Below are 8,383 nucleotides of genomic sequence, written 5' to 3'. Positions count from 1 at the left end.
GGCTGTGTTGGGTCTTTGTTGAGCCATGCAGGTTACTCTCTAATTGTGGTGTGCAGGTTTTCTGTCTCTAGTTATGGCGCGCGGGGACCAGGCCGCATGGGCTCTGCAGCTTGCAGCACGCAGGCTCTCTTGTTGAGGCATGGCACCTCAGTAGTTGTGGCACACGGGCCTAGTTGCACCGCGTCATGTGGGAATCTCAGTTCCTCAACCAGCGATCGAACCCACGTCCCTTGCATTGGAAGGTGGATCCTTTACCACTGGGCCACCAGGGACCTCTCCAAGGTTTGCCTTTGAACCCAAGTTTTAGTTTCTTTTGCTTGGAAAGTCCTAACTGTGCTGAAAAGGAAAATATTTTCTCTACCATCCGAACTAAGCCATCAGGCTGACTGGCCAAGATGATGGCCACCATAGGAATGTCTAACATTGGATGATCTAATTGGATTTAATTGGATGATCTTATAGCTCGGTTTGCCCAGGGCAGCCCTAATACATACACGTTGTAGCTCAACCAAAGCTTGTCGCTGATTTTAGCGCCTTCTTTCACTTCCAAAAGTGTCCCAGTGTGACGATTAGCTGTGCCATCACCGCACACAAAACACTAATGGTGCCTGTTTAGCTGTAGAAGGGTGAAAGAAAGCAGGAGGCAAGGAGATGGGGCCTGGGCACCAACTAATTTGTCAGCTGGAGTGAGTTTCATTTTATACAGCCAGTATTTCAAACTTGATCCCATACTTCTATAGCAATTAATAAAATGATCTGATTATGAGATGCCTGTGCCTTTTTGAATTGAATAAGTGACACGGTAGGGGAAATCTAAACTTCAGGAAATTATAGGAAGTAGATAAGCTTCAGCCAAAGAGAATAACAAAGGAAATTGTACGAAATAGTGAAGAAATGAATCGGCACTGAGTCACAGGTAAAAAGAAAAAAATAGCTCTTGGTCTTTTTCAGAGATGTGAATCAGAGGAGCAAAAAAAGGGGAAATGGTCCCAGAAGAGTTTGGCTTTCAGGGAAGCTCAGGAGTCAGTGAGCATTGATTCTGATCTGTATTTTGTTTTAACATCTTTATTGGGGTATAATTACTTTACAATGGTGTGTTAGTTTCTGCTTTATAACAAAGTGAATCAGCTATACATATACATATAACCCCATATCTCCTCCAGGAAACACTTTGATATTAATGAGGCATCAGAGGGGTATTATCTGAACTAAGCTCTGGTGTTGTTGAATCCACCGGGGCAAGACTTCTGCCATTCAGTAGGGCGTGGTGAGGTGTTGAGGAGCTTACCCCTGGGCTTTCTCGTCTGTGGATTTCCTTCAAAGAGCCACCAAAGGGCTTATTGCTGGTAACATGTCTGAGAGCCGCTCAATGTCATTTGCCTCTTGGTTTCTCAAGCATTTTACCCAGATGTCTACTGTAGATTTATCACATTTAGTTGTTTCTATACAGCATCTTCCTGATGCTCTTACAGGGCAGGGCTGTGTCTTATCCACCATGGTAATGAGTACCTCCAGATTTGGAGTGTGTCCAGCACATTGTGTTAAAATGGAATGAAAGTGGTCAAATCATTTGTTGCCTTTGTTTTCAGAGAGGCAGAATCGTCTGTCTAGGTCTCTCATTTAGACCTAGATCTAATGAGCATCACCTGCCTCCTACTAGAGGATGGTGGCTTGAATTTGGGAGCCAGGAGAGAGCTGGAGAAAAGTTGTAAAGAAGGGGATGCCCAGCAGCGAACTCCCTTCTCTTTGACATTAGGCGTTTCCTTAGACATCCTTAGTGTGATGACAGGATAATGGAGAACTCTAACTCCTACTGTGGGATCCTCTAGCCACACCTCCCTTGTCTTTTTGTTTGTTTGTTTGTTTTTGTTTTTTGCGGTACACGGGCCTCTCACTGCTGTGGCCTCTTCCGTTGCGGAGCACAGGCTCCGGACGTGCAGGCTCAGCGGCCATGGCTCACGGGCCCAGACGCTCCGCGGCGCGGGGGATCTTCCCGGACCGGGGCACGAACCCGTGTCCCCTGCATCGGCAGGCAGACTCTCAACCACTGCGCCACCAGGGAAGCCCACCTCCTTTGTCTTTTTTTCAACCACACATCTGAACTAAATCTAGAGGTGTCAGGTGGCATGCCACAACAGAAAACCATCCAGCTTTTTTAATATCAAAAAACATGGAAAGTGGGTCACAGAGTTGCTGCTTGGAGGTGAGCTACTCAGTCAAGATTACTGACGTTGGACCACCGTGAGAGCCCCAGATAAACTTATTTGGGTTGGTAGTAGCCTCCCTAACCAACACACCCCGTATGAGATCTTCATTCTGCAGACAGCTTTTTCTGTGTGGTCAGTCACAGTGGTTGCCACTGGCTCCGGACTGACCTGGTTCCAACAGAAAGAGAGCTTCCTTCTCTCTGTGTCCACATGGCAACGCTGAAACAGCTCTCATTATTCTGATTATGACTGACCTGTAGCCCTCTTCCTGGGCCAGTTACGGTTTATGATGAAATGGTGTTACTTAGTGCTTTTGAGCAGGAACTCTGACTGCCTGGATTAGAATCCTGGCTCTGTCACTTTCGTAACTAGGACACATTGGACTTGGCTACTTAACTGCCTCACGCCTCAGTTTCCCCATGTGCAAAATGGGAATAATAATAGTACATTCTGGCATGACGGTAAGGAGAAAATGGGTTAATATGTAGATCTAGAACAGTCGTCAGTGCAATAGGAAGGAGAGCAAGCACTTCTACAGCCTTGGTCCAGCGGTGTCATCCACCTACCGCTGTGGCTGAGTGTGTCCATGCTGGGAGATGTTGTAATTGAAAGAATTATCAAGAATACAAGTGTTTTGCAGTTTACAAAGTACTTTTCCCATCTATTTTTTCATTTGCTCTTGCCTCAGGGCTGCCAAGAGGTCTTAGAGGACACAGAGGCTCAACGAGCCTTAGATCACCAATGAAGAAACAGCAGTGATGAATCTGGAACCCAGAGAGCTTTCCAGGATACCCTGAGTGATATGGGTATTGCCGAAGAGGTGGTGATTGCCGGCTCAGCAGCTTGAGAAGGCCGCTGGATAACACAGCCCTTTGCAACCTGTGATTTAAAGTAATCCTTGGGAAATGGGTCTGCTGGGTGCTGTGAGGCACTGTTCTCTGTTCTTCAGGGACCTGGCGCATAGAGGGACACAGGACCACGTTCTGCTTCCATTTGGTTAGGCACTCCCTGGCTTGATGTTTGGGGTAGCCACGTGCTTGATCTCTGGGGATATTACCCCGTGTGCAGAAGTTTATATAAAGGCCATTCAGAGCCTGAAATGACTGTGTGGGCATTTCTTTCCCTTCTGGCTGTGGGTTCTGCTCTGATTCTCTCTGCTCCTCAGGGGACTTGATGTTCCCATTCAGTCAGAGACTTTGCTTACAGGGATCCCATGACCAGCTTTTTCATTTTCTCTGGTCACATAAACTTTTATTGTATCCCTGAACTCAGTGTCCTTTCTGAATCAGCACATGTGAACTCATTCTCAGTCTCTCTCTCTGTCTCTGTCTCTCATTCTATTTCTCTCTCACACACACATACACACACACATACACACACACGTACACACACACTGGTGTCCACAATGTCTTTTCAAATCAAGACTTTGACTTGAAAAGTGCTCCCTCCTTCTACCTCTATCACCATTACTGGGGCTCCAAATCTCTGGGAGACGAGACTGTTTTGTATCTTGACCAAAGGCTGGGCCAGGAGTCAGAGGAAGAGTTTGCTATTTCTCTCTCTTTTCAAACCACTAGGGTAATCCTTTGCAAAAGTTATGGCTCTCTGGGGTTTTCTTTTCCCCCTTTAGTCATCAAATATGGACTCTACCACTTATCCAAGATTATAAGTCAATAAGACACATACCTTATTTGAGATTGCTTCACTATTTATAAACTGGGAAAAATAATACCAGCCCCCTCAAAGAGTTATTGTAAGGAACAAATTTTTTTATATTCACAAAAATAGTATTCAGGTAGTTTTCTTATTACTCTTCCTGGTCAGGGACTCCAAAGTAGCCTGTGTATGATAAAAGCATGAATCATGTTACTGAAAGGTTAAAAAAACAATTGCAACAAAACATATCAGCCAGGTGGAAGCTGGTTCCTGTGCAAGGCAGCTTTAGCTTCAGACAACAATCACACATGATTTAGTGAACATCTAAAGGGCCCCTGGACAGTATGTTTTGTGGGTGATCAGAACAGCACTGGACCGACTGTGGGAACTTAATGAACGCCTTCTGCCTCTGTGGACGCTGACGATGGTGGTGATGGTGATGATCACATCAAAGGTCATTGCACATATGAAGGTTGGTATATAAAAGTGGTATTGATGCTTGCAGAGATGTAGCCATTTTTCTAATGGTGCTCTCTGGAGGTCTTCTCATGTCTAGATGCACTGATGAATGGGCAATTATTTTCCACTGATCTGGTTCTCCTCTTTGGCTTTCCAATTTACTACCTCAGTGCGGAGCTAATCAGTGGACGTTTGCAGTGGAATCTTGCTGGTTGGCTGAGCATCAAGCCCGACAGCTGTGTCTGGAGGGTCACAGGCAATGAACTGCACAGCTCTCTTTCAATGAACCAGTTTTCCAGGAATTCAATGATGAGCTGACATCTTATGAAATAATCGTGTGGATTTGGACAGAGAACAATGGGCCACTTTTCATGATTCAAGACGCATGACCACCTTGACAATACAGTCAAATTTCCAGGGAAATAACCAGATGAGTTTTAGGAGAAAGCCAGGGGAAATGGGATAGTCACCACGTCATTAAGCAATACTAACCCGCAGTCTTTTAGACATCTCTGGTAGCAATTAAAGCTCCTGGAGAAAGTACATTGAGCTTCTCACGCTGCCAGGGTGCAACTGAGTAAGTTACTGAGATGTTTCAATAAATTAACTAATGTTTGGGTGACAATTACCATCTGGGGACTAGTTTTATTCCTGCCTTATTTTAAAGGACATTTTGTTGCTCTAGGAGGTACAACAAGGCTACAGCGGTAATAAAATAATCCCTGGTTCAGCCTCCACAAGCAAAGTCACTAGATCCTTAGTGGTGCCCATTGCCACAGATTGAAAAATAATCTGCTATGTTTTTCAAGGGTGTCTGGGGTCTGACATGTGATCACTAGTGCCCCCTCCTTCTACCTCTGTCACCCTTACTGGGGCTCCAAACCTCTGGGAGATGAGACTGTTTGGTATCTTGGCCAAAGGCTGGTCCAGGAGTCAGAGGATGAACTTATTATGTCCCAGTTCAGCTGTGCAGCCCTGGGTGAACACACACGCAGCCTCTCTGTGCCCAAGGTTGGTTCTCAGTCCTCTTCCCCTCTCTTCACTTCTTGCCCTTGGCAATCTCATGGCTCCAGCTGTTAGCATGCACAGGTTCAATAATTCAACATTTTTACAACAAACATTTACTAACTGCTCACTATGTACCAGGTACTGTTCTTAATGCTTGCCGAAACACACACACACACACACACACACACACACACACACACACACACACAGCTTCTAGTGGTAAGACATGAACAATAAACAATTAACAATTTAATAAACAATCAAAGAAAATATGTAAAATGTCAGAGGATGATAAGCACTGGGGAGAAAATTAAAGCAGGGAGAGCCAATGAGGGGTGGGGTTCCTGTCATTCGAAAGGGAGGCTGGAGGAAGTCTTAATGTGAAAATGGCCTTGAAGCAAAGTCCTAAAGCCCTAAAGTAGGGAGGAGAGCAAACCGTGAGGACCCTCGGAAGGAGAGTGCCCCAAGCAGAGGAAACAGCCAGGGCAAAGGCCCTGGGGTAGGAGTGAGCCTGGTGGGCTTGTGGTCCAGCCAGGCGGGTAATGTTTCTGCAGCTGAAGGAGCAGGGAAGAGAGCAGAGGAAGACGAGTTCTGAGAATTAGGAGGGTGGGGTCAAGACAGGGCTGGTACCCAGCAGGTGGGGTCATGCAGGCCTCTGTGAGGACTTTGGCTTTTACTTGCCTGAGAAGGGAGGTCACTGCAGCGTTCTGGCTGAAGAGTGATCTGAATTACGTGTTAGAAGGACCACAGTGCCTGCTGGGAGAACAGATAGGAGGGGTGGGAGGGTGCAAAACCAGAAACCGCCAAACCAGTTAAGATGCATCTATAAAAAGTGATGGTGACTTGGACCAGCGTAACAGTATTAGAGGAAACGAAAAGTAATCAATTTGGAGATGACTTGTAAGTCATGGCCAACAGGATGGGCAGGAACATTTCCAAATGGGCATCTCTGGTTGGCTTCTTTCCCAAGTACCAGTCCCACAATTTTAATCTGCGTCTGGACAATTCCACCTGATGACTTTTCAGCAATCTAAATTGATCATGCCTCTAACACCAATCCCCCTCTATCCACATCTCTTCTTAATATTTTTCCCCTGGACATGGAAACTTAGAATCATCCAAAAGTCTTCCTCACTCTCACATCTAATAGTTGATAAATTCTAAAGATTCTTTCTGCCTTGCCATTTGAATCCACACTTCCTTTCTAGATCTACTGTCATACCGTAGTTAGTCTTCTCTTGTCTCCTGAAGATTCAATTCCATAGATACTGAGTGTCTATTATGGGCAAAGTCCTGCTGGAAATGCAAGGAGGGGTTGGATGCAACCCAGCCCTCCAGGTGGCTTGCTAATAATAAGACGAGACCGTAGAGAGATAGGAAGCCTCTGTCTGGTCACAAAGCAGCACCTGCAAGGCTTGGCCCCCAGGGCCTTGATCACACCCGGGGTGGGGGGTGGGGTTGGTGCTCACAGCCCGCATGAATGCTGAGCTGGCAGAGGAGGGCTTGAGCTGTCTCACATCTCTCTTATATCCCAGCTCTTGCTGAGTGCCTCCTTGTTCTGCAGCTCACAAGACCCACAGCCATTATCCCAGGGAGTCAGGACTCGCTGTAGGGGAAGGACCACAAACTCTGATTCACATGCTCAGAGCCTGAGCCTCCGTTCTACCCACCATTCACTGCAGGCCTTTGATGAGCTGCTTAATTCTCTCTGAGCAAGATTCCTGGAGTTCAAAGGTAGTAAATATGGGGCTTCCCTGGTGGCGCAGTGGTTGAGAGTCTGCCTGCTGATGCAGGGGACATGGGTTCCGGTCCGGGAAGATCCTACATGCCGCGGAGTGCCTGGGCCCGTGAGCCATGGCGGCTAAGCTTGTGCGTCCGGAGCCTGTGCTCTACAACGGGAGAGGCCACAACACTGAGAGGCCCGCGTACTGCAAAAAAAAAAAAAAAAAAAAAAGAGAAAAAAAAAAGGTAGTAAATATGAAGTGGCTTGCAGAGTCAGCATTTGATAAACAGTAATGAATATTGGATGTTGGGTTTTCTCCCTTCTGGCAAATCTTTACGATACCACTAGATTCATTCTCCGAAAATACAGCTCTTGGACTATTATGTTGCCTCCAAGTATTTACCTTAAAAGAAAAGCCTCAAGGAATGTAATGTATGTGTTTTTAAACTTTAATCAGTATTTCTTTTTAGATCTTTGACATCCTCAAGTCTTTTCACCAATAGAAACCACCTTCTCCTCCTTTAAAGACAAGCAAATAGAAGGAAACTTTTTTCTCATTTCTTTTTTTTTTTTTTTTTTTTGCGGTATGCGGGCCTCTCACTGTTGTGGCCTCTCCCGTTGCGGAGCACAGGCTCCGGACGCGCAGGCTCAGCGGCCGTGGCTCACGGGCCCAGCCGCTCCGCGGCATGTGGGATCCTCCCAGACCGGGGCACGAACCCGTGTCCCCTGCATCGGCAGGCGGACTTTCAGCCACTGCGCCACCAGGGAAGCCCCTTTTCTCATTTCTTTTGGGACAACTCAGTAAAGTAGAAAGCACTTTATTATGTGCCTGAAATGTTCCCAGGTGGGGCAATAGGAGTTACAAGTATATAATATTTGTCTCCTGTTTTCAAGGGTCTTGTAGTCCAATGGGAGAGACTGGATTCATATATGAAAAAATCAGAGCAATACAATTGCAAGAGAAAATCTAAGCAGTGAGATGATTATCCGAAAAAATAAAATAAAGCTCTATGGAAACCATGGAGCTCGCATTGAGTACCAAAGATTGAATAGATTGGGCTGGGTGGAAGGCAGGGAGAGGAAAGTCCAATTTGGATCGATGATGCTCTGCTCTCTTATCTAGCTCTCTGTTATAGACTATTTGCCTAGTAAATGTCCTGTTCTGAAAAATCTGCATTAACACTGACATACTCTATTAAATTCAAAAATTCATTTTAGAGCCTTTATGCATTCCTTCCTGCAGGAGCCTCTGCAGCCCCTAGCTTGGGGCTTTCAGCTTTCCCTGTCATTTGCTACTATCCCCTGCTGAAAGTAGGATCTGTATCATGCA

At 46.0% G+C, this 8,383-nt stretch overlaps 1 long non-coding RNA gene across 1 annotated transcript; it reads left to right on the top strand.

The window, feature by feature from the left end:
• Positions 1-971: 971 nt before the first annotated feature.
• On the top strand, positions 972-4,619 carry LOC137220680 (uncharacterized). Its single transcript, XR_010941742.1, has 3 exons — positions 972-1,026; positions 2,896-3,098; positions 4,493-4,619. It is a non-coding gene; the product is annotated as an uncharacterized lncRNA (long non-coding RNA).
• Positions 4,620-8,383: the final 3,764 nt, after the last annotated feature.

Source organism: Pseudorca crassidens, chromosome 3 (genome assembly GCF_039906515.1).
Source record: "Pseudorca crassidens isolate mPseCra1 chromosome 3, mPseCra1.hap1, whole genome shotgun sequence".
In the NCBI taxonomy this organism is placed as follows: Eukaryota; Metazoa; Chordata; class Mammalia; order Artiodactyla; family Delphinidae; genus Pseudorca; species Pseudorca crassidens.
This window is presented reverse-complemented; position numbering and strand designations above follow the sequence as displayed.